Genomic DNA, 27,213 nt, shown 5'->3' with positions numbered 1-27,213 from the left:
GGTCGTACCGTGTAGTGCCATCGAGTGGAGTATCGTAGAACTGCGTGTTGTACAGTGGGGTAGCAGGGAATACAGTCAGGTCTTCTAGAGTGGAGTGGTGTATAGTGAAGTGGCATATGATAGAGTACAATGAAGTGTCATACAGTTGAGTGTCATACAGTGGCACAGATTAAAAGGGCATACAGTACAGCAGAGGCTTCTAGAGTGTAGTGGTGTAGAGTGAAGTGGTGTTCCAATAGATTACAGTGAAGTGTCATAGAGTGGAGGGGGGAGTCATAGAGTGGAGTGTCATACAGTGGCATGTTGTACAGTGGCATGTCCTTCAGTGGAGTGTCATCGACCGGACTGTCATTGAGTAGAGTGTTATAAAGGTGGAGTATAGTATTGTAGAGTGGAGTGGCAAGGAGTGGAGTAGGGTAGAGTAGAGTGCCGTAGAGTGGAGTATCATCAAGTGGCGTGTCATAGAGTGAAGAAGCATGTCGTACAGTGGAGTGCCATGCCATACAGTGGAAAGACATGTAGTAGAGGAGAGTGGAGTCGTGTGCTATAGAGTGCCATACAGTCTAGGAGAGTGGCATAGACTGGGGTAACACAGAGTGGAGTTGAGTGTTGTAGAGTGGCATAAAGTGTGGTAAATTGTTGTAAAATGGAGTTGCATAGAGTGGAGTAGGGTGTCATAGAATACAGTGGCGCAGAGTGGAGTAAAGTGTCATTGAGTGGTGTGGCGTGATGTAGAGCAGAGTGACATGCAGTAGAGGAGATTGGAGTGGTGTAACATAGAGTTGAATAAAGTGTCATAAACTGGATTTGCATGGGGTGCAGTGGAAAGGACTAGTGCATCTTAAAGAGTTGAAAAGTGTTGTAGAGTGGAGTAGAATTCAGTGGCATGCAGTGGAGTTGAGTGCTGTAGAGTGAAGTGGTGTACAATGTTGTAGAGTGTGATAGAGTGGAGTAACATAGTGCCATCAACTCGAGTGGCATAGTGTGGAGTACTGGAGCAGAGTGAAGTGGAGTAGGGTAGAGTAGTGTGTCATAGAGTAGACTGGACTAAAGTAGGGTGTAGTGGTGTAGAGGGAGTTGCCTAGAGTGCCATACAGTGGAGTAGAGTGTCATAGAGGGGCATAGAGTGGAGAATAGTGTTGTACAGTGGCATAGAGTGGAGTAGTGTTGTGGTGTGTAGGGGAGTAGAGCGAAGTTTAGTGTTGTACAGTAGCACAGAGTTAAGTAGAGAGTTGTAGATTAGAGTGGAGGGGCATAGAGTGGAGTAGAGTGGCATACAATGGCATAGAGTGTAGTAGTGTGTTGTAGAGTGGAGTTGCATAGAGTGGAGTAGAGTGGGGTAGAATGGAGCAGTGTAGAGTGGAGTGTCATAAAGCGGTATAGAGTGGGGTCGTGTCGTGGTGTAGAGTGAAGTTGAGTGGAGTCGCATAGAGTAGAGTATAGTGTCATAGGGCCATATGTACTAAGGCGTTTTCCATTTCTTAGCGGTGCAATTTGCAATTTCGTTCCATTAGGAAATGCAAAATGCCTTTTCGATATGTAGGAAAGTCATTTGCGGTGGTGTAAAATGTGATTTCTACATAGTAGAAATAGCATTTTGGAAATCGCTAAATAGAAAATACCAAATAGGAATTTCCAACTAGCGAACCGCTAACAAAATGTACAAATGATTGCCGATTTGCCAATAGCCACAAAATGGCCATTTAGGTAATACATTTAACATCAATGTGGATGTGGTTGTAGGCTGAGAAGGAGGGGCAGACAGGAGAGGCAATTAGGGTGAGGGTCACTCTTTTTTTAACAGCTTGAGGTGATGTACGAGAAGTACAGTCTCAGTAGAGAGGCTATCCTTGATTTAATTGCTGAGTTATGACCTCAGCAACAGACCTCAACAGTCAGAAGCAATGAAATCCTACCACATGTGCAGGGATACTGTTGTCTACACCGCTTAGCTTCAGGCAGTCAGCAGGGATAATAGCAGTGGCAGGAGGAGTGTCATAAAGTGCATTTTCTATTTTTTTCCACAGGTTTCTGAACATTATGGTTGGCAAAGTAAACACATATAAATGTTTACCAAATATGTCCCAATATTAGCAACAGACCAAATTAATGTTTTACCGGGTAGCACAGTTTCCCAATGTAATTGGCTGTGTTGGTGGCACACATACTGCCATATTCCCCCCTGTGCAGATGAATTTATATATAGAAATAGGAAATTCATGTATTCTTACAATGTACAGGTAGCGTGTGATGCCTCATCCATCATATCTGACCTTGTAGGCAGATTCCCAGGCTGCAAACATGACTTCTTTATGTTCCACCACACTGGAATACATAACCATCTGCCTCAGGGTGATTTTGGCAAAGGCTTATTACTTAGTAAGAGAATAGCAAACTCAATTCATACAATGTCCATAAGTGTGTTTGTAATATGACCTAATGGTTTCTCCTTCTCACACTAACAAAGGAGACAGTGCATATGCTTTGCACTCTTGGATACTGACACCATACTGAATCCAAGAAAAGGAAGTGAAAGGCAGTATTTCAGGCCACATAAGACAACAATGCTATAATTGAACGCACCTGTGGTATACTGAAGCCTAAACTCAGATGTCTCCACAAGACTGGCAGAGCACTGCTTTACAAAAGTGAGACGTGTTCCACAATCATTGTGCCATTCTCCACAAAATAGCCATGAGGAAGGGTCTGCACAACATCAACATTGAGGCCAAATCAGAATCAGATGAGGAATTACCACCACTATGGGTGCAGCAGAATGGAACACGTGCAGCAGAGGTTCATGCACAATGCACAGAGATCACCAACAACTATTTTTGAGGTAAGAGTGATTACAACTTCTAAGAAATAGACATCACACATGATGGGTAAGCATGGTGCATAACTGAAAGATCACCTTAAATTCCGGTTGTGACAATAATGTATCTTTTCTAAATCAACTGTATCCATTGTGGATGTAACATTGTTTCAACAAAGTCCCTCTATCTCTCAAGCACGGGATGAGGGTTGACCCCTCTGGAACTCTGCAAGTGCTTGGCATCCACACAACAGAAAGAAAAACTAAACAGAGATTCCGTTACCATGCCAAAGGATCTCAAGATATTGTGGCTTATCCTGTGCCACTGTCTTCTAGTAAGACCAGCAGAACGTTCCCATAGAGTATTCAACATTCCTTCACTGCTGTAAAACATCTTATTAAATGACTGGTTCTATCACTACAGCTGTTCCTCTTTCATGTAGTCGCCATTTATCCGTTCACATCTTATTTTGGCTTAACAAATCATCTCATACACTGCACAAATACACTTGCATTAGAGTTAATAATATTTTTGTAACTGATATTTCATTATAGGTAGTGTCGTGAGGTTATCTTAGCAGCATTTTGTGGGCATGTTATTTTAGCCATAGGCCTGCACCTTGTGCCCTTTAGCCTAGAAAACAATTCAGTTTATTATTTTAGCAGAAGCCTCATTTTGTGGTGATGTTTTTATTCTTTTACCGGTTGTTTGCTCTGCTTAGAAAGTGTTTTCATCTTTAAGCACAACATTTTCATTCTGTGCTTTGCTCACGATTGTACATGATAATGTTGTCAGTGAAAAGCAGAACATCAGATTACCTCTCATTTCATGGAAATGTGTGTTTTTACTTTGGGGCAGTTTTGTCAGAACACCAGATGTTTTATTATAAAACACCTCTCTGCTCCTTACACAATAGAGGAAAATTCCAGCCAGAAATTGCCAATGCATGCTGTTCATTTCATTGCAGCTGTCTGCTGGGACTTAGGCCCATATTTATACTCCCTTTGCGCCAGATTAGCGTAATTTATTTTGACCCAAATTTGGCGCAAAGCTAACACCATATTTATACTTTGATGCTAGACCCGTCTAACGCCGAAATATCCAAGTGTGCAGCATTTTCTGGATGCGTGAAACCGCCTTGCATCAATGAGATGCAAGGTAGGCAGTCCCATCTAAAAAATGACTTAAACACCCGTGCGCCATATTTATCCAACTGCGCAAAAATGGTGCACAGCTGGGAGGCGGAGCTGGAAAATAACGCAAATCCTGATTTGTGCCAAAATTTTACGCCTGGGTCAGGGCAGGATGTAAACTGGGGCAAACGCACCAGTACTTAAGGAAAACTCACACAACCAACATCAAAGCACAAAAAGGAAGACATGGAGGTGCTATTCATTCAGCATGCACGAAGACGCAGAGCACAGGAGCAACAGCAGCAGCTACCACCACACCAACAGGGACCTCAAAGGCAATGCAGAAGGCAAGAGAGGATATTCAGGACCGGGACAACCCTTCAGGGCCTCAGGGAACATGACATCATCCAGAGGTACAGACTAAAGTGGCAAGCCATACCGCTAGCTGTCCTGCACATGTTGGCAAGTGGCTCTTTTCAGTCCACTGGTGCCCTGGTTGCCGGGATCTCACAGCCCTCATTCTCTGTCTGCCTTCCCAAGGTACTTGATGCCATCATCTCCCTCACACCCCGCCACATCAGCTTCCCCAACATACAGCAGAAGCAGCAGAAGACCAAACAGGGGTTCCATCAAATCAATGCTTCCCCCACATGCTTGGTGCCATTGACTGCACACATGTACAGATTGTGCCACCTGCTGCAACGGAGCATATATACCGCAACAGGATCACATACAGTCCATCAATGTGCAGGCCATTGTGGATCACCGTGGATTGATCACCAACATCGTGGCAAAGTATCTTGGGAGTGTACATGATTCATTCATCTTCCACCACAGCACCATCAATCAGCACTTCCAGGATGGATGAAATGGCAATGGCCTTCTTTTCGGTAAGTCCAGAAACCTAGTAATATACACACAGCACAGCAACCCTGTAGGACACACAAGACATAAACCACTACATTGACACGTGGCCACGGACACACTGAGGTTGTGACACTGGTAGTCATGTTTGATATCCTGACCCAATGGGATATACACCTATGGACAAATGACAGATGCAAATAACAAGAGATGCCACTCCAGAGCCACATAGGACCAATTTAAAACCACACAGTGACAATGACATGACCTTAACTGGCAGTAGAACTTGGAAGATGAATCTTCCAAAATCACATCAATAACACTCAATCACACACCCTTCCAAGCAATACGTACTGTGTAAAGGGTGTGAAAGTGTTTTGCTGCAGGTCAAACACTATGATACACATAGCATGATGATGCTGACTCTAATGAAGGTGACATGGAATCATTGAGGCAGTACCAACATCTCACATCACTCCTGGGGTGACATTGCCCACTAGCAATAAGGAAGTGGAATGTGCTATGAAAACATGTGATGTGACACTAATGCAAAGTTCACACTGCTACACATACAGATTGAGACGATTCCCCATATACATAACAGATGTACAGGCACATGGACCATCTGACACTAAAACCTTCACCCCAACAACCAAGTTAGCCAGCTTACCTGGAGCAAGTGCAGTAGTGTAGGTACATGTTTGCACATGAGCCAACTCGGTGAGGGCACAAAATAGGTTTACATAGAACTTGTCACACATGGGATAATTGTGCATTGTCATTTGTGAATACTTCAGTGCTGCCAACTTATGGAGATGTGTTGTACATTGCCACCTAGCCAAATCATAGGGCCTCACTGTTGCATTTCACATGCAATTACATATGTCGAATTGGATGGGATATTCAGCCCATATAGTGCAACCGTGTTCCCACCACAGTGGAATTGATTGTGTGTGTTGAAGTATTATGTCACCTCCAGTGAAGGCACACGGACACTTCTTTCACATTACATAATGCATGGGAGATACACAATGAACAGCAAGTTTTGAAATATACCACTGATATCAGGTCAATCAGCCAAACTCCAGTTTTGATAGTTAAACAACCCAATGCAGAAAGAACATCACGGAAGCCTAGGATCCCACACAATACCACAAACACAGATGAGTCTCAGATGACACAAAATGACAACTGCCATGCAAAGTGATAATCAAAGTGCAACCAACAACCAAATATTTACCATCATTTCTCTTTCAACTGATTAGGATTACAGGATCCAGCCATGGATCATGACCCCGTTTGCCAACCCAAGCACAGCAGTAGAGCGTGCCTCTAATGAGTCACATCGTAGGACACGCACAATAGTTGAGAGGACTTTTGGCATGCTGAATTACAGATTTAGGTGCCTGGATATCACCGGAGACAGCCTCCTATATTCACCTGAAATGGTCTGCAAGATAATTTTGACCTGTGCCATCCTGCACAACATTTGTGTAAGGAGGAGCATTCCCCTCTATGAACCAAAAACATTAATGCCTGAAGAGGAGGATGCTGTCCATGAAAATGAGGGGGAACATACAAACACTGCTTCAGGATTGCGTCGCAGGCAACACATCATACTACACTTCTTCTAACTATAGTCACCATCACCACTTTGTTATCATATGTCATTAAACACCTAACTTCATCACTCAATCGTGCTCTGGATAATTGGTTTTGCATCACATGATCCCTAGGAATCATAATCAGAGTTTTGCCTCATGGAGCTTTGCAGAAATACAGATTAGGATACTGAAAAAGCCACGTCACATTTGATGGGTATGAATTTACAGCCAACATCACACACAGTGTAAATGATATATATCCTGTCTATTTCACATATGAAGGGCAATATCAGAGGACCACAGCTATGAGACACATCCATGTTGCCAACATGGTCCACTGCAGCAAATGACACACAACTAAGACACCATCAATCATAAGGAAAAAAGTGTCTCATACATGAGGCAGTGGATGTGCTATTGTATTGGTAACAGGATTGTATGACCAGACCCTTGACAGCAGTAAGTGTGACATCAGCTATCTCTGCAAGGAGCATGTATGACAAGAAGTCCATCTAAGCTGAAAATGGATAGCACGAGTGCCCCAGATATGACAAGCATTGCTCACAAGTCATGCCCTGCGCAGTCCATCCCAGGTAATAAGTCATGCCACTGCCATGTTTTAAGACTCTCCCCACCTTTCTCTAGGGGGCCCTGTAAATGGACTATCTGCACCTTGAGAATATTCAGCTACACAGACCCAGACTCCCATTCTGACTCCTGTGTGCTTCCCACTTCAGTATGGCATGCCATAGTCATAGTTCATCAGTCTGCATGGACTTTGGGACAAATAATGCACTGCCTGGTAGTCCGTAAGACCTGTATTCAGCTGTCCATTGCTTCCCATGTGAAAGTTCCACTTGGCCCTTTGAACTTGATTCTCAACTCCAGGACTTGTGAGAGACTGAATCTGCCCACACCTGTGAGCAGTACCATACAGACCAGCCATTTGAACCTGCCCTGCCCTTGCTGCTGCCTGGAACTGCTTAGAAGCTGCCATTTTCAGAATGTCCTTGTTGTGCATTGGCGTACAAATCACTTGTGTACCAGAGCACTTGGGGGATTGTGTAATGTTACAGACCACAGCACAAACTGTTTTTAGCTCCCACAGTGTTGTTTCAGCTTTTCCCAGTCAGAGTCTGCTCACTGTGTATTTGCCTTGTTCATGTTTGTTCCTGACAGAGCCTGCATCCTGTTAGCCAGACTGGTTCCTGTCTTTGTGTTAACCATAGAGGTTCCATGTGGCTACATTTGTCTCATAGTTGCTTTCCATGCCCTCTCTTTCCTCATGGGGTATTGTGTCTGGTAGGATTTGAATCCTCAAATAGATAGTATAGTTTAATCATTTTACTCATCGTAATCAGTTCTGGGATGTGTATTCAAATGGCCTAATCCAGCCCCCATCCCTTTTCTGGTTTTGCATGTATTCATTATTGCCAAACAGTGACAGTGTGCTATGGCTGTATGCATGCATTTGGTACTGTACCTCCAACACAACAAACGAGGCTTGCCAATGTGTATGTGAGGATAAAACATGTTTGTGCCCTGACGGTCCAGACACAGAGGGCCTGATTCTAACTTTGGAGGACGGTGTTAAACCGTCCCAAAAGTGGCGGATATACCACCTACCGTATTACGAGTCCATTATATCCTATGGAACTCGTAATACGGTAGGTGGTATATCCGCCACTTTTGGGACGGTTTAACACCGTCCTCCAAAGTTAGAATCAGGCCCAGAGTCCCTTCTGCCACCACCTTTTGAAGGTGCTTGCGTGGTGACTAGCTGTGAGATTAATTAGCACAAAGGCACTGATGTTTCCTGTTGGAGTGGGAATTTTCAAGACCACCCTGTGTACACATGTTGTGATGAAAGTTGCCTGTTACCTATTACTCATCCATAAAAATTTTGAGAACACCAAGGATGCCCTGTCGTCAGCCTTATTAAAGTTCTGCAGTGCCATGGCTGGACCATCACCAGGTGTGCCGTTAGTTGATCTTTGGCTTTAGATCAAATTTGCTTTGAAGGATACTCTGTTAATTGAGGGAATGGCTCCACAGACTCATGACTAGACCTGCACGTAACTATGACAACATGGAGGCCAATACTGACACAGGGTACACATGGCCACACACTTGAACTGGACACCTTTGTGCAATGAACCACTGGACATATGTGAACACATGCAGCATGGTCTGCTGGTCCTCCACAGCCACAGGAGACACGTAGATAATGTACCTGACTCAAACTGTGGTGTACAAAAAAAAATAGGATTGGATTTGAGACTCTGTGTCACCAACACTGTACCTGCCTAGCACGTTCAAATGCCTGACTCATGGGTCACACAAGTGACCATGAAGTGGTATCCAACAATTAATTAAATGTGATGGGTTACATTTCTGACATTGCCATTATCAACCGTCCTCTATCTATCCTGTTTATAGTTTGTCATGGGAGATGTTTTGTCCCCAAAGTCAGGGAAGTTCACACAGCATTAGACACAACAGATATAACACATATCATGACTGATGGACCTCAATGAATGGCACCTGATGGTTATCCACAATTACAACACACTCATACATGCACATTTTGCAAAACACTTCTTGTGACATTCACACAGAGGCACAATTCACAGACATAAACACACAGGCCATGAGTCTATTTTTTTGTTGTGTAGCCTTTCTATCCTCTATTGATGCAACACCTGTTCAAACTAGGAAATACCAATGTAATTCCAAAAGTTTGTGTTGCTGTTGCATCAGTTAAGAGAGCTAATCCGGCACAACAACATGAGTATTATGGTCTGCAGTAGTGTGGTCTGCCACGTGTGCCCAAACACTAGAACACACACAGCAGGTCAAAACATCCTATCTTTGTATAGTAGCCTTCATGTATGTTAAAGAAACAAAAATGACACAAACACAGTTATACAGGTTTTCTAATACAAAAGCATAAAAAAATGCATATGTGTCAAAATATGACGCATATGCGTTAAAAAATGATGCTCGCACCCATAATACATCGATTGCTCCCTAGCGTTAATTCCAACACTGCACCCCATTAAATTGGTTATCCAGTAAAAATGTATTGATGTTTGAATGCGGGGGAATTTTTAAGCATATGCATCAAAAAATATTGATGCAAAGCCCGTAAGCATCATAAAATTTCACGCATTATAATAAAAACGCACCGCATTTGAAACAGGAAGTGATTTAATAGGATATCTTGTTTATAGAAATGGTACAGTGGTGCACTTTCTCTTTCACTTTGCAGTCTTTGATTCTTCTAGACTGTGTGGCTGTGTATAGAGTTGTGTCTGTGAATATTGTGCTTTTGTCTCCTGTGTGCTATTGCCATTGTCATCTGTTGTTTTTTTAAGTGTCTGTGTAAATCAGTTTAAGTGTGTTTTTGTCATTTTTTTAGATTAGATTTGTCTTTATAGTGTTGGGAGTGTGTTAGTGGGTATTGTTAGTTGGGATATTGTTGGGCTGTTTGTGAGTTCTTTAAGTTTGCTTTCCAAACCTCCTTTCCCTGTTTTTCCCTCGTTACCCTTTCCTATCCTTATTATTGTTGAGATGTTGGGAAGGCCATGTCTGGGGAGAATGGGTGAAGAGGAGTGGGGGGCCTTTGTGTGGCTGGTGTGCCACTTCCTCCCCCTGATGTTGGAGGTTGGGGGCAGGGTGATACCGGGGTATCACTTGGAGGCTAGGAGGCTCAGGTGGGCAAAGGTGCTGTTCCACCAGCGCAACGACCACCAACTGAAACATCGCTGGGCTGACCTGGTGGCCCAAGAGCAGGACCTGCTGGACCACCTGGGTGTGGTGATTGGTGGTCCTGTTGGTGAGTACAAATTAGACTAATGTGTACAGTAAAATGCTCTGTAGTGACAGCAGCAGAGTTTGTGATATGCTGCATGCAATGTTCGTGGACATGTGGAATGCAAGTTGAACAAACTGTCCCTGATTCATATAATTTTTGCTGCGCATTTGTTGATGCAAAAGCTGCACAAACTTACAAAAGACAACTTTATCTTGTAAATTAGTGCCACTTTGATGTCAATAAATGTATTTCACATGCTAATGCAAGGAACCAATGTAGTCCCCAAATTTCATAAACCATGTCTGAACAGTATTCATGGCCATACGTACAAAGATCTTCCTAACCTCTGTTAATATCTTAGGCTGATATTTCGACTTGGTTTGTGCAGCATTTAAATTAATTATGGATGCCAAAGTAATGCACACTTGATAATATCTAAATATTTTGTGCTACTTTCCATAGCTGTAGCATACACAAATTAAGCAAATGCTGCTCATGAAAAAAATAACATTTGGCCCTAAGTTTATTGTTTCTGTGGGTTTACGTCTGGAAAGATAATTTTTCACAAGGCCAAACATAATTGTGCCCGGATTCTACCAGATTGCAGTGGCACTAAACAGGTTCATCTTGTGGCTTTTCGGAGAAGGCATAGAAATCCTATCATTGAGTAGCATGGCCCAACAACCTTTTTGCATTGGGCACAATTGCTTGTACAGAGCTGGTGCATTTGCCATCTGTGTCACTTTTAGCCAAACAATTTTCTAAAGTTAATGGGTCATCATGGGATCCCTGAACTTTGTGAATGCATGGTCACAAATTATGTATTTACATGATGTTGTGCAAGGGGCCACTGACTGCTTCCATCATACATTTAAATTGATTAAATAGTTTGCTAGTTAACGTTTTGTACACCCCTGCTGATCTAGTGCAGCATATGTACAACTGTTAACTTCTCAGTATGAAGGCTATCACAGGCATGGTGGTATGCTAAGATCAGCAGGCCAGCATTCCTGTGAGTGCCACCATTCTCAAGGTGCTTACAAATAAAGATCTACCTCATCAAGACTGCAGAAGTAGGACATTTGCTAAACCATGTTTTAATTAGCGGACAGTGTCAGTTCGGTTGTAGAACCACAGTTCACCCAACTTGACAATTCTAAGATAATGAATGTGGCAAACTGTGATCTACAATATCTGATATAGGAACACAGGGCCCAGACTAACACATTTCAGGTGCAATGACTACACCTGTGCCATGCATTCTGTCACGGATGATCAAATTAGACACTGTCAGCATATATGTTTTTGTTGTTTTGATTTAGATAAATGGCCAATCCATGTATGTCATCAAGCAACACACAGGATCCCTGCCATCATGGTGTCATAGGGGGCATATACGCCTCTGGGTACACTGCCAATGTGGCATATGTAACCTACATACAACACAGGCACACAAATAATGGACCATTGAAAGCACAATAATTCCTGAACAAAACTCAACCCCCATGAGCATCACACAGTAATTCATTGTCCCTTGATGCACAAGCCACAATACCGGAGTCACTGGTTTTGCAGTGCACCAGGAATGTGGCTTTGCATGTCTCTCATAATAACAAATGATGAAATGGAGTACCCTCTAGAAATAATTAAGCACAAAATTGAGTAATCATGTTTGGCACCACATGATTGTTAGGGCCAGTGCATGTGTGCATATGTGTGTCTATCACTTACTGGAGTCACAGTGTCAATGCATGTTTGCAGTAGTATGTCTGTTGGGATGTCTACATGCCTGATGTGCTGCTCTATCATATAAAATGTCACACACAGTAATTTGTTGATCAAAGTTTTGTACAGTGAGCAGACATTGAGTACATTTCACCCTTCCATGTTTTACAGGTGGACCCGCCCCATATACAATTGGTGAAGTGGCTCAATTTGTGGACCCAGACATATCCAGTAAGTGTTAATATGTTTGTCCTGTGTTGTGTTTGCAGCTATTGTGTGATTGACTCCTGTGTGTTGGACTCATTGCAAGGTATGATGTGCTGGCACATGATCTGACATGTGACTTGACTGGAGGTTGACATTTTGTTCCATGCTTGAGTTAGACATTCTGTGGGGGAGTGTTATATATTGGGAGTCGAGTGCTGCGCTATAGGCATGGGCAGGTGAATAGGGTGATTTTTTGCTACATGTATGCCAATAATTAATTTGGAGGTGGCCAGTTTCATGATTTAGTCAGCAAATCATACCCTGATTCACGCAGACCAGTGATGCTGAAGTCTTACTCACAGACTTGAGCATCCGTGTTAAGTAATGAACATGTAGGACTATGGGGGTCATTCTGACCGCCAGGGTGAAAATGACCAAAGCACCGCCAACAGGCTGACGGTGCTTTCGGGTCCCATTCCGACCGCGGCGGTAAAGCCGCGGTCGGACCGCCGGGGCCGGCGGTTTCCAGCCATTTCTGCCCCGGCGGCTATAATCTGCCAGGGCAGCGCTGCCCTGGGGATTATGACCCCCTTACCGCCAGCCTGTTTCTGGCGGTTTTCACCGCCAGGAAGAGGCTGGTGGTAAAGGGTGTGTTGGGGCCCCTGGGGGCCCCTGCACTGCCCATGCCACTGGCATGGCCAGTGCAGGGGCCCCCTAACAGGGCCCCGGCCAGCTTTTCACTGTCTGCCTAGCAGACAGTGAAAAGCGCGACGGGTGCAACTGCACCCGTCGCACGGCCGCAACACCGCCGGCTCCATTCGGAGACGGCTTCTGTGTTGCGGCCTCATTCCCGCTGGCCCGGCGGGAATGTTGGAATGGGGGCCGCGGAGTGCGGCTGCATTGGCGGCTGCATGGCGGTTTCCACCCGCCAAGGTCTGAATGACCCCCTAAATGTTTGACTTCCTAGCAGCATCTAGCTCCACATGTTGTCCTCCGTTTATGTGGCACTTGAGTGAAATGTCATAGGCGTGCATGCAGGTCAAGGCCAGATGGGTGCTTGCATCAATGTGCTTGTTTTTGGAAAGGTATCAGTGAGATCTAATGATGTTGACAATTGTCCGCAATTAGAAAAATAAATGTGGATGTGATTGTCCAATGTTTGAGTCAATCCTAGTTGGCAGACCTTCTTACCTGTGGTGGACTGACTAAACACATGGACAGCTGTCCAAAGCTTCCTGGCTGTCCTTGATGTTTGAAAGTATATGTTGCATGTCCATCCCCCCCTCAGGCACAGGGTTAGGGTTAGGAAATATGTGTACCTAGGCATGAGGATCCCTGTGTAGAAGACAGACATGTAATTCAAACATTCATGTGTTCCAACCTACGATGCCCCCTCATGATTACCAACTGCATACCGTCCAGGCAGTTCCATTTACAAATCACAGGTCTTGAGGGCCTTGATTGTCATCCAGAAGATAGTCATTAGTTGGCCTGACACATGTGGAGTACTTGCAGCATTTGTTATGTGACTAATAGCAGTACAAAGATGTACAGATCATTTAATTAGGTACACACCTTGTTGTGCATTGCTGTGCTGTTAGATAGTAGATGTGCTGGCATGTCATTCCTCAGGGACATTCTATCATCTGTACTGTGATTTGGACTGTATGTGCTATTTTTGAGGAAGTGTTAGCATATCATCTGTAGATGTATCACACAATGATGTCACTAATGTTTGGCTTTCTCTACTTTTACAGCTGCCAACATGAATGCCCATGAGATCAGGGAATTCCAGAGGCTGGCAATGCGTTACCGCCACATACTAGATGTGGAGGCTGGGTTCAGCAATATGGTGCGCTGTTATCACCATGAGATAGCCACAGGGGCTTGGAGGACATTTGCCAAAGGGGGGCCAGCCTTACCCACAACAGCCACCACTACCACTACAACTCAGACCACAGTGGCCCCAAGGATGACAGCCACTGAAGCAGGTCCCTCAAGCTCATCTGCTTCAGGCCCACAAGCAGCACCTCCTGCACTCCCACTCCCACTCCTACCACGGCACCGGCACCAGCACCAGCAATGGCATCAACAAGTGGAACACAAACAACCCTAGCTGCTGTGATAGACAATCAGGACATAGAAACACTGAAACGTGACATTCAAAGAATGTTGCGCAGGATGGACAGGCTGCAGCAGGAGGTGTCCCGCAATAGCAGGAGACTGCGGGGTATCAAAAAAATCTTGTGGAGTGCCAATTTGTAATTAATGGATCCTCACCCATGATTCCCTCCCCTCCCTTCTCTTTCCTCGTTCTCATCTTTAGTGGGTTCAGGGGGCTTAGTGTTAGGTTAGAGTAGGCTGTTAGTTTAGTTAGTATAAGTGGGTAGGGGGTGGAGAGGGTTATATTATTACATGTTTTTTTGGGGGGTGGGTGGGTGGGGGATGATGTTAGGGTTACGTATATAAAAAATAAATAAATAAATAAATATATAAAATATTTTTTTAAAATACAAAAAAAAATATATTTGTTTAGGATAAGTTAGTATGTGTTTAGGTTAGTATATGTTGTCCTACATGTGTCCCGTCATGTAAAGGGGGGTGGAGGGTTGATGTTTAGAGTGTTTAGTTAAATGTGATAAGTAAGTTTAGCTTAGGGTTGTTAAGGCCAGTTGTGGGTAATGTATGGTTAGGATAGGTTAGGTTAGTTAAGGTGTTTCCCCTAGTTTAAGTTCCCTTTATTACTGTGAAATAAAGTTTTAGGTACTCCTTTACAGTATGTGTCATATGTTTGGGGATCAGGGCCTTGACAGAATCAGAATCCCATTATTGACATGGTTAGTCCCAATTCCAAATGAGCTGTCACATTGGCAGCCACACCAAAGCTACTTCTCTATGTATCTGCCATCCATTGCACCCACCACTCAAGGTTACTATGGTCCCCAATGTGTTGTGAAGGTTTGATGTGTTTTTAAATCTGTCATGGGTTGAGTCCTGAATTGGAATCTTGCAGCCTGATGTTCATGTGAACCCTGATAAGCTGAGTGATGTTATAATTTTATGTAGTTCTGTATACATAAATCACACCTATCATTTCTTACATTGTACTCCCAGGTTACATATTTGCCATACACATGTACACATCCTTTCCTGCTGCATGGTCTGTGTGTTTGATGAAAGTTTATAGTCAGATGTCACATACATAAAGATTGTCTTGAATGGAATGTTGGCCACATTGAGTTTCAGCTTATACATACTTTGAAGCTGACTTTTTCCTGTTCTACACAGCATTTACTGCTTGTGATGCTTTAACTTCAGAAATAAGCCTAGGGAAGCACAGATGCTGATAAAATCCAGAACCCAGTGCATAGCTATCCGCCCACATTCTTTAAACACTGTTGTATTGATATTCTATGGCCATTGACATGTGACATACATCACTAACCCCCTACACGATTGATGTGTAACATTACACAGAGACAAAGTGGTTGTGTAAGTGCTATTTATTTTAAAGTGCTGTAGTGCAATATTTACATAGTCCAGGATTGTGAGTCCATTAGTATGATGCCTTCTATTGTGATGCAACACAAGTGCAATGCTGGGATGAAGTGTCATACAATGCAGAGGAACATGAATTGCCAATGAGGTAGTGAGAGACAATTACAGTGCATAGTGTCAAGGTAAACAGTGTGCTGGAGAACATTGCATGTGACCAACTGTAGCAAGACTGACATGTTAACAAGCACAGGACCTAGGATATCAGTGCCCTTGTGGCATGGACTGGTGCTACTGGGTACTCCCATGGGTGAAGGTGATCTGTTCCACGTCTTTATCTTCTGATGTGTGTGCCGTCTCCTCTGCCCTTGGTGGTGGTGGGTTTGAAAGGGCAACACACACTTCAGTGTTTGAAGATGTGGAGTCAGAATTCCCAGTAGCTGCCAACTGTGGGGCTATTAAGGGCATTACTGCAGCAATGAGGAGCTGCTTGTTCTTGAGTATAGCAGCTACATCACTGTGGTAGGCAGCTAGGTCGGCCCTGAGGGGGTCATGATTGCATTTGTGCACGCAGTGAAAGGTTTGGGATGCCAAGTGTTGTGGCAACTCCCTAACTGCTTTGGTGAATTCCCTTACATATGGTTGTAGTCGTTGCAGGAGGAATGTTAGCACTTGCATGGCTGCTGCCTGTTCTGCAGATGACATCATGCATGTGCGCATCCCTTCAGGGCTGGCCGCCATATTTTGCATCCCCACCCGCACCTCCTTGGCCAGCTCCCGCTGTACTCCCACTACTGTCCTCTCAAAGGTGGTACCAGTGTCCTCAGAGTCCTCAGCTGGGTTGGAGCTGGCAGGGCGTACTATTGGGGTGGTGGGTGGTTCCTCTGTGATGGCTGCTGTATCTGCACTCCTCCTTGCGACTGAAGCTGGGGTCTGGAGGGTTCCAAGGACATCTTGGAGGGTCTGCTGGCTAATTTTTGTCAGCTCGTCATCCATGTCATCAGGGAAGTCAGGACAGGCATATCCCAAGGCGAGCCATCGTCCTCTGCAATGAGATATTGTACAATTAGTGTGTCTGTGTTGTGGCAGTTGTGATGTGACGTTACTGACTTCCTATTAGTAAGTCATAGTAATCTTGGTTCCTGTTCATTTTTCCTGTCATTAATATTAGCATTCTCCCAGGCCTATGCCCCACCTGCATGTCACATGTAGTGAGGTCAGTTTGGGGAATTGTCTGCGTCACATCCTCTAGGTGTAGGTTCTGTCCAAATTGTATGTTGCCACCTTATTATCCTACTCAACCCTCCATCTACTTCCATTAGCAAGGTGAGGTCTTTCAATATCTGTGAGTGCCACTTGCACCACACTTAACAATATGGAACTGACCCAGTCTCGGATATTTCACATACACCTATATGTTGCTGAGACCAAGCACATACTATGAATAGCATTGGCACGGCATGATACAGGTGTCAGCATTGGTAGTGTGTAATGTTGATGTTGGGGAATGTGTGCTACATTGGATTGCACTGATTGTTGGGAAAAATATATATTCACATGTATGTACCTATAGATATGATACTTTAGTTCCAACTCTCTTCTCCCTTATCTGAATCCCAGTAAGACTTCCCTACTGACCTCTCTGACACCTATGCCAGTTGTACAAACAAACCTCTCCAAGCCACGTTGTTAAGTTTAGCTCGGTCTCACACTTTAAGTTCAGCCAGCAACCCAGCCCCCATTTCTTTAGGGACCACCTGTTGTCTGTTCACGTGCTCATGCTCACACTGCATTCTGTACATTTTTACACTATGGACTTCTAGTTTTGTATGTGCAGCATTTCTTTTGTATGTGCGTGCCCATGTTTGGACTGTGTCCCCTTTTGGGGTTGTGCAGTGACAGCACTTATTAACATATATAAATGCCTGACTTATATGCTTCAAGGAAGAAGATGCCAGCTTGTAAGACGTTACACTGGGATGTGCGTCTGCCTTCTGCCTTGGCCTGCCAATAAACCTTGGTACCTCATGAAAGCATTTCATCTGTTCCGGAGCCTTGCCTGGTGTTTGTGTTTTCTTTGCGTCACTCTGAGGAGGGTTGAAAAATAGTTTCCTAACAAATGGCGTCAGAAGTGGGATGCGTGAAATACCACCACTGGTAAGTTAATTAAATGCCTGTTGTTGTGGCCTTTCAACGCTTAGCTAAGAGTTAAACTGGGGATTGATGTAAATAAAAATATAGCTGGCTATTTAATAGGTGACTGAGGAGTAACTAAGTTACCCGTACCATTACGTTAAATGATAGTGGCAAATTCGTACGGCGAATTGTAATTCCACGCAGGAGAACCTGGCCAGACTGAAGATAATTTTTTTCTTAAATAGATGACTGAGGAGTAACAAAGTTATCCGTATCATTGCGTTAAATGATAGTGGCAAATTCGTACGGCGAATTGTAATTCTACGCAGGAGATCCTCAACAGAAAGAAGAGAATTTTGTTTTTGTTTAACGGGAATCCCAGAGAGAAAATAAATAAATTAATTAATTAAAACCCTCCTGGAGTGTAGCTTGGGAAGCATTTGATCGGCTGGCGCCGGGACACAGGAAATGATTTTGAAATGTGCACAAAACAAATAGGCCCTCATTCTGACCTTGGCGGTCGGCGGAGAGGAGGCGGTCGGACCGCGAACAGACCGGCGGTCAAAAAAATGGCATTCTGACCGCGGCGGTCACCGCCGCGATCGACCGCCACTTCCCCACTCCGACAGCCACGGCGGTCATGACCGACGGGCTGGAGTCTGCGCACTCCGGTCCGGCGGTCGACCCAAGACCGCCAACGGTATCATGACCCTGCTTACCGCCGCGGTTTCTGGCGGTCGGGAACCGCCATGCGAACCATGGTGGTAGGCACTATCGGGGCCAGGGAATTCCTTCCCTGGCACTGATAGGGGTCTCCCCCACCCCCCACTGCCCCACCGAGTCCTCCCCCCACACCCTCCACCCCCCTGCCACCCCCCAGAGGTGGTACGAACCCCCTCCCCACTCCCACCCCGACATGCACATACACGCACCCCGACATGCACACACCCCCAACATGCACATATACACACCCCCTACACACACACATACACAACAGGGACACATACCCGCACACATACATGCCGACATGCGCACCCGCCGAACTACACACATTGCCCATAGGCACAGCAGGACTCCCCGCCCGCATGCACGCACTCACACACCCCCTCTACACACACACACGCACACCCCCATGCACGCACACATCACACAACACCCCCCCACCCCCTCCCCTCACGAACGATCAACTTACCTTGTGCGTTGGTCCTCCGGGAGGCGACAGGAGCCATGGGGAGGTGACCGCCAACAGAAGACCGCCACACAGAAATGTGGGTCGTAATTCTGTGGGTGGTGTTCTGCTGGCGTGGCGGTGGAGGTTGACCAGTCTCCACTTTCCCGCCGACCGCCAGTGTGGCTGCTGGCGGTTTTCCGGCGGAACGCTCCCAGCGGTCGGAATGCGCACAGCGGCATACCGCCGCGGTCGGCGGTCTTCACCGCGGCGGTAACTCGGCGGTCTTGCGAAAAGACCGCCAAGGTCAGAATGACCCCCATAGTCTGTCATTGATCAATGGCTGTATTTGAATTATGTGTTGATTAAGTGTAAATGTGTCACTATGTTTTATTGCAATGTTTTTGAATTATTTGTAAAGTAGTGCAGCACTGCAATAGACAAGAAAAAACTGTTTTATGTTGTGCCTCTAAATTGTCAACAGCTCTTGGTTTCTCTATCTCTCTCTCTATCCACCACTGCATAACATTTTTTTCCCCTGTTTAACAATTTTCTTTTGCAGGATACAACCATTGTGTTTATTTTTTTCAGATTATAAAATTGTGAGGGAAGGGCACAATGGGCAGCGGCAAGTCTAAAGGAAATGGAATGGTGGTAAGCCCTAGAATGCTGAAAAAGACTAAAAAGTTGTTTAAACAGTTGACAGGAGAGAAAGGTTTCAAATTACCTCCAGATAGCCCTGTAGCCCAGGTTCTAGAAGATACAAATTGTCTGGAATATGTGACACCTTTCTGCGCGTTAGTTTGGACTTGGAAAGGGAATAACGGGAAGTGGCCTAGATTTGGTTCTCTTGAGGTAGAGGATATTGAACTATTGACAGAAACTATAGAATTACGGGGTGACCCATCATGGGATTCACACTACATAAGCGATTGCTTGCAGGAGTGGCTTTCCATTGCTAAGAAGAAAGCTCTCCTTTCAAAAAGAAAAGGCCAGGAAATAGTCTCCACAGAGTCCAGGGACTGTTCTACAGTGGCAGTGGTGAACAGAGAATGCGAAAAACATAATAAAAAGGAGCTAGAACTAGCAAAGGATTGGCCCACAACATATAGCCAATGTTTATTGGAATTAAGTAACTATGTGCAAACAGAGCAGCATTTTTTGTCACTATGTAACCACTGTGGTTTGACAACAGCTGAAATAGAGAGAGTTAAAACAATACCAAATGCCACTACTTCAAGAAGGGCTGCTGCTCTGCTGTGTATTTGGACTCACCGCCAGGTATATATTGATATAAATAAATTGAAGAAACTGTTTATCACCTCCAAGCCTCATGGCCTTTATGTAAAACTGGGGGAAGGAGGGAATAATGAGCAAATAATGAGTAGTACATTAACTGAGGAAGAGATACTGTTATTTACAGAGGAAGAAAGGAAAAGACAGAGATTGGATGTGAATAGTGAGTTCAATTCCTGGAACACAGGTAGAAATAACAATGAGAGCAGCCCCCTAAGATTGGACCAAAGCATCCATTCTGCAGGTCCAGTCCACATTCCACCTCCTCAAACAACTTCAATTTACCCATCACTTTCAGGCCCCTATGTACATTGTGAAAGAAATAACACACACAAGCAGGCTCTGGGTCCAAAACAAGGCGTGCCCTGTGTGCCTTATTTCCATATTTCCCTGGAGGGTGATTTAACTAGGGTATCTGACATGCCAACTAGTGCCAGAGAAGGTGGTGCCACAACACCGGTCCTGAATAGACACCTGTCCTTTGGGGGGGACATACCGCTTGCTTTTGAAACCCCTGTCCCAACTTCCACTTTTGGCCTAAGGGAGGATTTAGGGATGAGTGCACAAGGAAAAAACAATGAGGAGGAACACAGGCAGTTAGCTCACCTAAGGCGGGAGACAGACAGGTTCCAGGAAGAAGTGAACACAGAAAGGGAGAAAATACAACGCTCCATTCATAATTTTCAGGATAAGATAGATAGCAGAGAACGTCTGGTACTCACACAGTCTTGCACACGGGCTCTAAAAAGAAAGGGTGAGAACTCCTATACTGATGATGCACTATTAAACGCTAGAATGACTGCACCAAAAATAGTGTTAGGAGGGACAGCAATCTTAAAACCATTGACCCCCTTGGAAGCAGATCAGATGGCTAAGGATGCCCCAGACCCATTCACAGCCAGTGTGAAATATTATGAATGGCTCCATAAAATATGCATTGCTTATAACCCCCTTCCCAGAGACGTAGAAATGTTACTAAAACTAGGATATGGTAGCAGATGGTCTTTAGTAAAGAGTGCGTTCCAAATTCCACAGGAGAGGGACTGGGCAATCCTGACTAATAATATGGATGTCACAGAAAATAGATTGATGAATTGGTTAGAGTCTGTCAGGGACACAATAAATGGCTTAGCAGTAAAACATGGTGATTTTTCTCAAGTAACAGCCACGTTGCAGAAATCAGGGGAATCAGTGGCTGATTACATCCTAAGGTTCAATGAAGCATGGGATAATAGTGGAGGTGTACCGCGCATGACAGAGGCATATAAAGTATTGTTGACTCAGACTCTTATGAATTGAGTATTAGCATCTGTGGCTCATAGTTGTAAACTACGCCACCCTGACTGGTCTGCTAAAGGATATCAAGAGTTGTGCACACTTCTGGCAACTATGGAATGGGATGGTATTTTTAAAGTAAAGAAGGACTCAGCTAAAACTGACAAAGGGATGATGTTGCAGCAAGTACAGCCAGAGGAGGAGCCAGAGGGAATGTACTATCAGGGGGCGCATAATAGACAGGATGAAGGACAAGGGATACCAGAGAAGAGACATGGCTAGGGATCAGTGCTATGTTTGCCTGAGGTATGGGCACTGGGGCCGAAATTGTAAACATTATAGAGGTAGAAGAGACAGAAATGACAGAAATGACCGGTATGAGAGAAAAGACAGAAACAACAGGTATGACATGTTTGACAGGGACAAGGTCCAGCCATCAGCACCACCCATGCCTAGAGACATCAAGCAAACACAGCACTCCCTGAGGAATCCCTTTCAGGAACAACATGGATCAGTATAGGACCACGTGGAGAGAGAGATGACCCAAACAACAGAAAACCGGCAAACACAGTGCTTTAAGATGAAGGTATCTGACACGCCTGAGGAGAATCCCATGTTCCCAATAAAAGGTAGGAGGTAAGGAAATTGATTTCCTAATAGACAGTGGTGCAACTATCTCTGCAGTAAGAAACAAATTGGGTCCCAGTAGTGGTAAAACAGTAGCTACTGTAGCTGCAAATGGAATGCTGATGCATTAAGAGTTATCAGAACCCCTTCCAGTTTCTATTGAGGATTTCACAACGACCCATCAGTTTCTCCTGTCACCAGATGCACCCATCAATTTGCTGGGAAGAGACCTCCTCTGTAAATTGCATGCAACATTATATTTTTCACAAAATGGGATTTACTTACAAGTGCCTGAGGACAGATTAGAATTGGCTAATAGAGCACTTACTGCTTGCAAATTGAGTGAGGACTCTATGTTATGTCCAAACCCAATTTTGTCTCTCTCTCTCCAACACGCTACCAATGGACCCCGTTACAGGGAGATTTCTACAATGACATGTTTCAAGAATTGTTTAAATACAGCACTGACATTGAGATTGACTTGATGACCAAGTTAGTACAGTTAACATTAGGACCTGGGCCAAGACACTGTACTGCAGCATTTTTTACAGGCCCAGTGCCTGAATGGTACGCCTACATGGCAGACAAATATTTGTACTAGACAATGGAGTTGCTTGAAGACACATTGTATGTAGGAAAAGAGGGTTGCGCTGTCAGCATTAAGCCAGGATCACAGGAAGAGAGGTTATTTCAGGTACCAGCTTCAGAACCACATGTGTCTATAGCTGTAGCACCAGGATTTTACCCTAAAGATTTGGGCCCCATGGTCCAACGTCTCCGGGTCTTACCAAGAACTAAGGACTTTACATTTCCTTTGGGAGTTGTGTTTGTGTTGGGAGATGGAGAAGGATGGTGTTGGACGTTGTGTATGCTCAGAAATGACAGGACTGCAGTTTTTGACAAGCTTGAAGGGAATATGGCTTTACAGCTGACAAAAAACAAGGTCCTAGAACAAGTGAACTCAGAGGTTTCGGCAAAACACAAAAATGAGGCAGGATTGCTAAAAACATGCCCTCCCCATAAAGTGACGCTTAAGGAAAATGCAGAACTACCTTATGTGCTTCAGTACAGACTGTCACCTCAGGCAGAGGAGGGAATAAAACCTGTGATTGAGTCTCTTTTTCAACAGGGTATCATTAAAAAGACCACTAGCCCCTATAACAGTCCAATAATTCCATTGCCCAAGGGCAACACTGGGCAGTATAGATTCATACAGGATTTACGCCAGATAAACAACATTGTGGTTCCCTTAGCACCTGTTGTGCCTGACACCAATACTATATTATCTTCTATACCTGCAGAAGCAGAGTTCTTCTCAGTTATAGATCTCTCAATTTAGTTTTTTAGTATTAGAGTCCATCCAGAGAGTGAGTACCTCTTTGCCTTCACAATAAAAGATGCCCAGTACACTTTCACAAGACTGGCCCAAGGCTTCACAGAGAGTTCCACGGTCTATGCACAGGCAGTAAAGGGAGACCTGGACAGCCTACACCTGGAAGGCAACAGTGTCATCTTGCAGTGCGCTGATGATCTCCTTGTGGCATCCCCATCACTAAAGGCTTGTGAAAAAGACACTGTAGCTCTGCTGAACCACCTCCAGGAGAGAGGACACAAAGCCTCATTGTCAAAATTTCAGTGCTGCCAAAAAGAGGTGACTTATCTTGGTTATGTGGTATCCAAAGGTACGCGCTGCATATCACCTGACAGAATAAAAATGATTCAAAGCATGCAGCCACCGTCCACCAAGAAAGGAATGATGTCCTTCCTGGGGATAATGAACTACTGCCGCCAGTGGATCCCTGAGTACAGATCCTATGATGCATTCTTGAGGATATGCACCCTACAGGATGCACCCAACAACATTGTATGGACTAATGAACTTGCAGAATGTTTCAAGAAACTGAAAGGGACATTGTGTACTGCGCCAGCATTGGGGCTCCCTGATTACAAACTCCCCTTCCATCTCTATGTGTCGGAGCAAGACGGCATTGCAAATGGTGAACTGACACAGCAGCATGGCTCTGGAAAAAGACCTGTGGCGTATTACTCTGTGACTTTGACTTCGGAAGTGACTGGGCATCCAGCCTGTTTGAGAGCAGTGGTGGCAGCCGCTGTGATGGTAGAGAGGGCGGCTCCCATTGTGATGGACTACCCTTGTATTGTTTATGTGCCACATTCAGTACAGTTGTTGTTGTCATCAGCAGCAACACAGCATTTTTCGGCAGCCAGGCACACAGGTTATGAGGTCACGTTGTTGTCTAACACTAATATTACCATTAAAAAATGACCCCCTGTTAATTTGGCAACATTATTACCTGCCATAGGTGATTCTGATGAGACCCCTGACCATGATTGTGTTGAGGTTATAGAAACATGCACCACACCCAGACCAGATTTACAACAGACACCTTTAGAAAAGGCAGACTATGAGTGGTACACTGATGGTTCCTCCAGTAGACTAACAGACACCGATTACAGATAACAACAGTAGACACCATAATTGAAAATGCAGCTCTGCCCCCTGGCACATCTGCCCAGCAAGTTGAGCTGTATGCTGTAACAAGAGCATGCATCCTAGCCGACGGGAAAAATGTTAACATTTATACTGACTCACGTTATGCCTTTGGAATTGTCCACGATTTTGGCCAGCTGTGGCAGTATCGTGTTTTCATAAAAGCAGCAGGGCGCCCCATCCAAAATGGACTTTTAGTAAAGAACTTGTTAAAAGCAATACTACTACCCAACAGCGTAGCAGTCATAAAATGCGAGGCACATACAGGGGCTAACACCAAGATAGCCAGAGGAAAAGCCAAGCAAGAGAAAGCATGTTACAGCCAGTACAAATGGTGCCCCTAATGGCAAAAAGCATTCACAAAATTCAGCTTATTCAGAGACAGTTGTTGCTAGCTGATGTAAAGGAAGCACAATGGTCTGCAGCACTAGCTGAGGAAAGAGTGTGGACTGATGCTGGGTGTTTGCAAAATGATGAGGGATTGTGGGTCCACCAGGATGGGAGACCTGTGGCTCCACGTAGTATGTTCCTTCCCCTTGCAAGGCTTGCTCATGGACCCACTCACATGGCACAAGGGGGGATGAATGAGCTAATTAGACAGGAATGATTTGCACCAGGGATAACAGCCTTCACTGCACAATTCTGTTCCCAATGTCTTGTCTGTGCCCAGCATACTAAAGGCCGGTCCCCTGCTACAAATGATCACTTACCAGTACCACAGAGGCCGTTTACCAATGTCCAAATAGACTTTGCCTATATGCCCCCAGTGAATGGATTCAAATATTTGCTGGTGTGTGTGTATCAATTTTCAAAATGGGTGGAGGCGTTTCCACAAGGAAGAATGATGCGGCAACTGTGGTGCGATGCTTGATGAAAGATATCATACCCTGATTTGGGGTCCCCCAAGGCATTAATAGCAACAGAGGGGGTGAATTTGTGGCTGCAGTGGTGCAAAAGATGTGTGAATGTTTGGGAATAGAGTGGAAACTGCATGCCCCTTACCACCCCCAAAGTTCAGGACAGGTGGAGAGGATGAACTCCACTATAAAAAATAGATTAGCAAAAACAACTGATGCAACAGGCCTGAAATGGCCTGATGCTCTGCCTTTAGTGCTGCATGCCATAAGGGCAACTCTATCTAGGACAACCCTTTTGTCCCCCCATGAGGTACTGATGGGGCGGCCTATGTCTGTGGGGTTGAGGTTGCCTCTCTCCCAGCATCTCAAGCAGCACTGCTATGGACAGATGAAAACATTTCTGACAATGCTATAAAATTGTCATCAGTCTTGAGGCATCACCATCTCCAGGTGAAGGAAGACTTGCCCCATCCGTCCTCAGAGCCCACACATCCTTTTAAAGCTGGAGACATAGTCATGGTGAGAAAAATAAAAGATGTTTCTCTTAGTTCTAGGTGGACTGGACCACACCTTGTGCTCCTGGTGACGCGGACGGCGGTGAAGGTACAGGGACGTCCTGAGTAGATTCACAGCACTAGGTGCAGATCCGCACCATCAACAACAAAGACCGACGTGCCTATAACGGATGAGCACATGCAATCCGTGGAGCAGCGCAGCATACCAGAAAAAGGGGAGACAGACCAGACCATTCCCAAGAGCCACGCTGAGGGTCCGTCATCAAGTGTCAGGTGACACCAATTGAAGCAGTTGAGTGAAGCACACAACGTAGTCTCGAAGAAAGGTGATAGTCACACCTGCAGAAAAATAGACTGAAGAGGACACCGCAGGGCAGGTCCGTGAAACCACCCTTGAACAAGACTACTGCAGACTAGTAGGGGAAGACGAGGACAGCACACTGCGGGCCATTGCCTTACTGAACAGACTTCATATCTCTAACTTTTGAAAAGAAAAAAAAATGCAATGTATAGTACAAATAATATTTTTGAGTACCTTAATTTTGTATGCACTAACAGTATTTAGACAAACAGCTGACCATCCCCTCATTGCGGTACATGAGAAAGTAGCCCAAGTCTTAGGTCTTGAAAACTGCTGGATTTGTAGAGAATTATCCAGACATCCCAATGACCCCATTGGCTTACATGGGACACCTGTGCCTATACAGAATTATGCACAAGGAAAAGGATGCCTTATACCAAATGTAACTTGGGACTGTGGAGAAGGAAGGATTGGATGGTACCCACGTTGTACCATACTGCCCAATATTCAAGCTGAATACCCAGTGTCAACTATGAGAGAGAACAATGCAGAGGACAGTGCTTTTCCTGTATGTATAAAGCATCAAGTTTCAGGATGTAACCCAGCTTCCCGATACTTAAGATACCTCGCAAGTAGCAAGTGTCCTAACATATTAGAATTTGATGATATCACGGGTAATTGGAATATAAAGGACAGACAGTTAATAAGTAGGATCTGGACAACTAAGAGACAAGGAAAGAAAGTTAACTACACTTTACATTACTGGAACATCACTATTCTTGGAGAAACACTGTTGATAACACCTGATGGTCTTCTATATGATCCACTAATTAAACAAGAAAATGATTATACTAGGGCACCAAAT

Source organism: Pleurodeles waltl, chromosome 9, assembly GCF_031143425.1.
Source record: "Pleurodeles waltl isolate 20211129_DDA chromosome 9, aPleWal1.hap1.20221129, whole genome shotgun sequence".
Taxonomy (NCBI): Eukaryota; Metazoa; Chordata; class Amphibia; order Caudata; family Salamandridae; genus Pleurodeles; species Pleurodeles waltl.
This window is presented reverse-complemented; position numbering follows the sequence as displayed.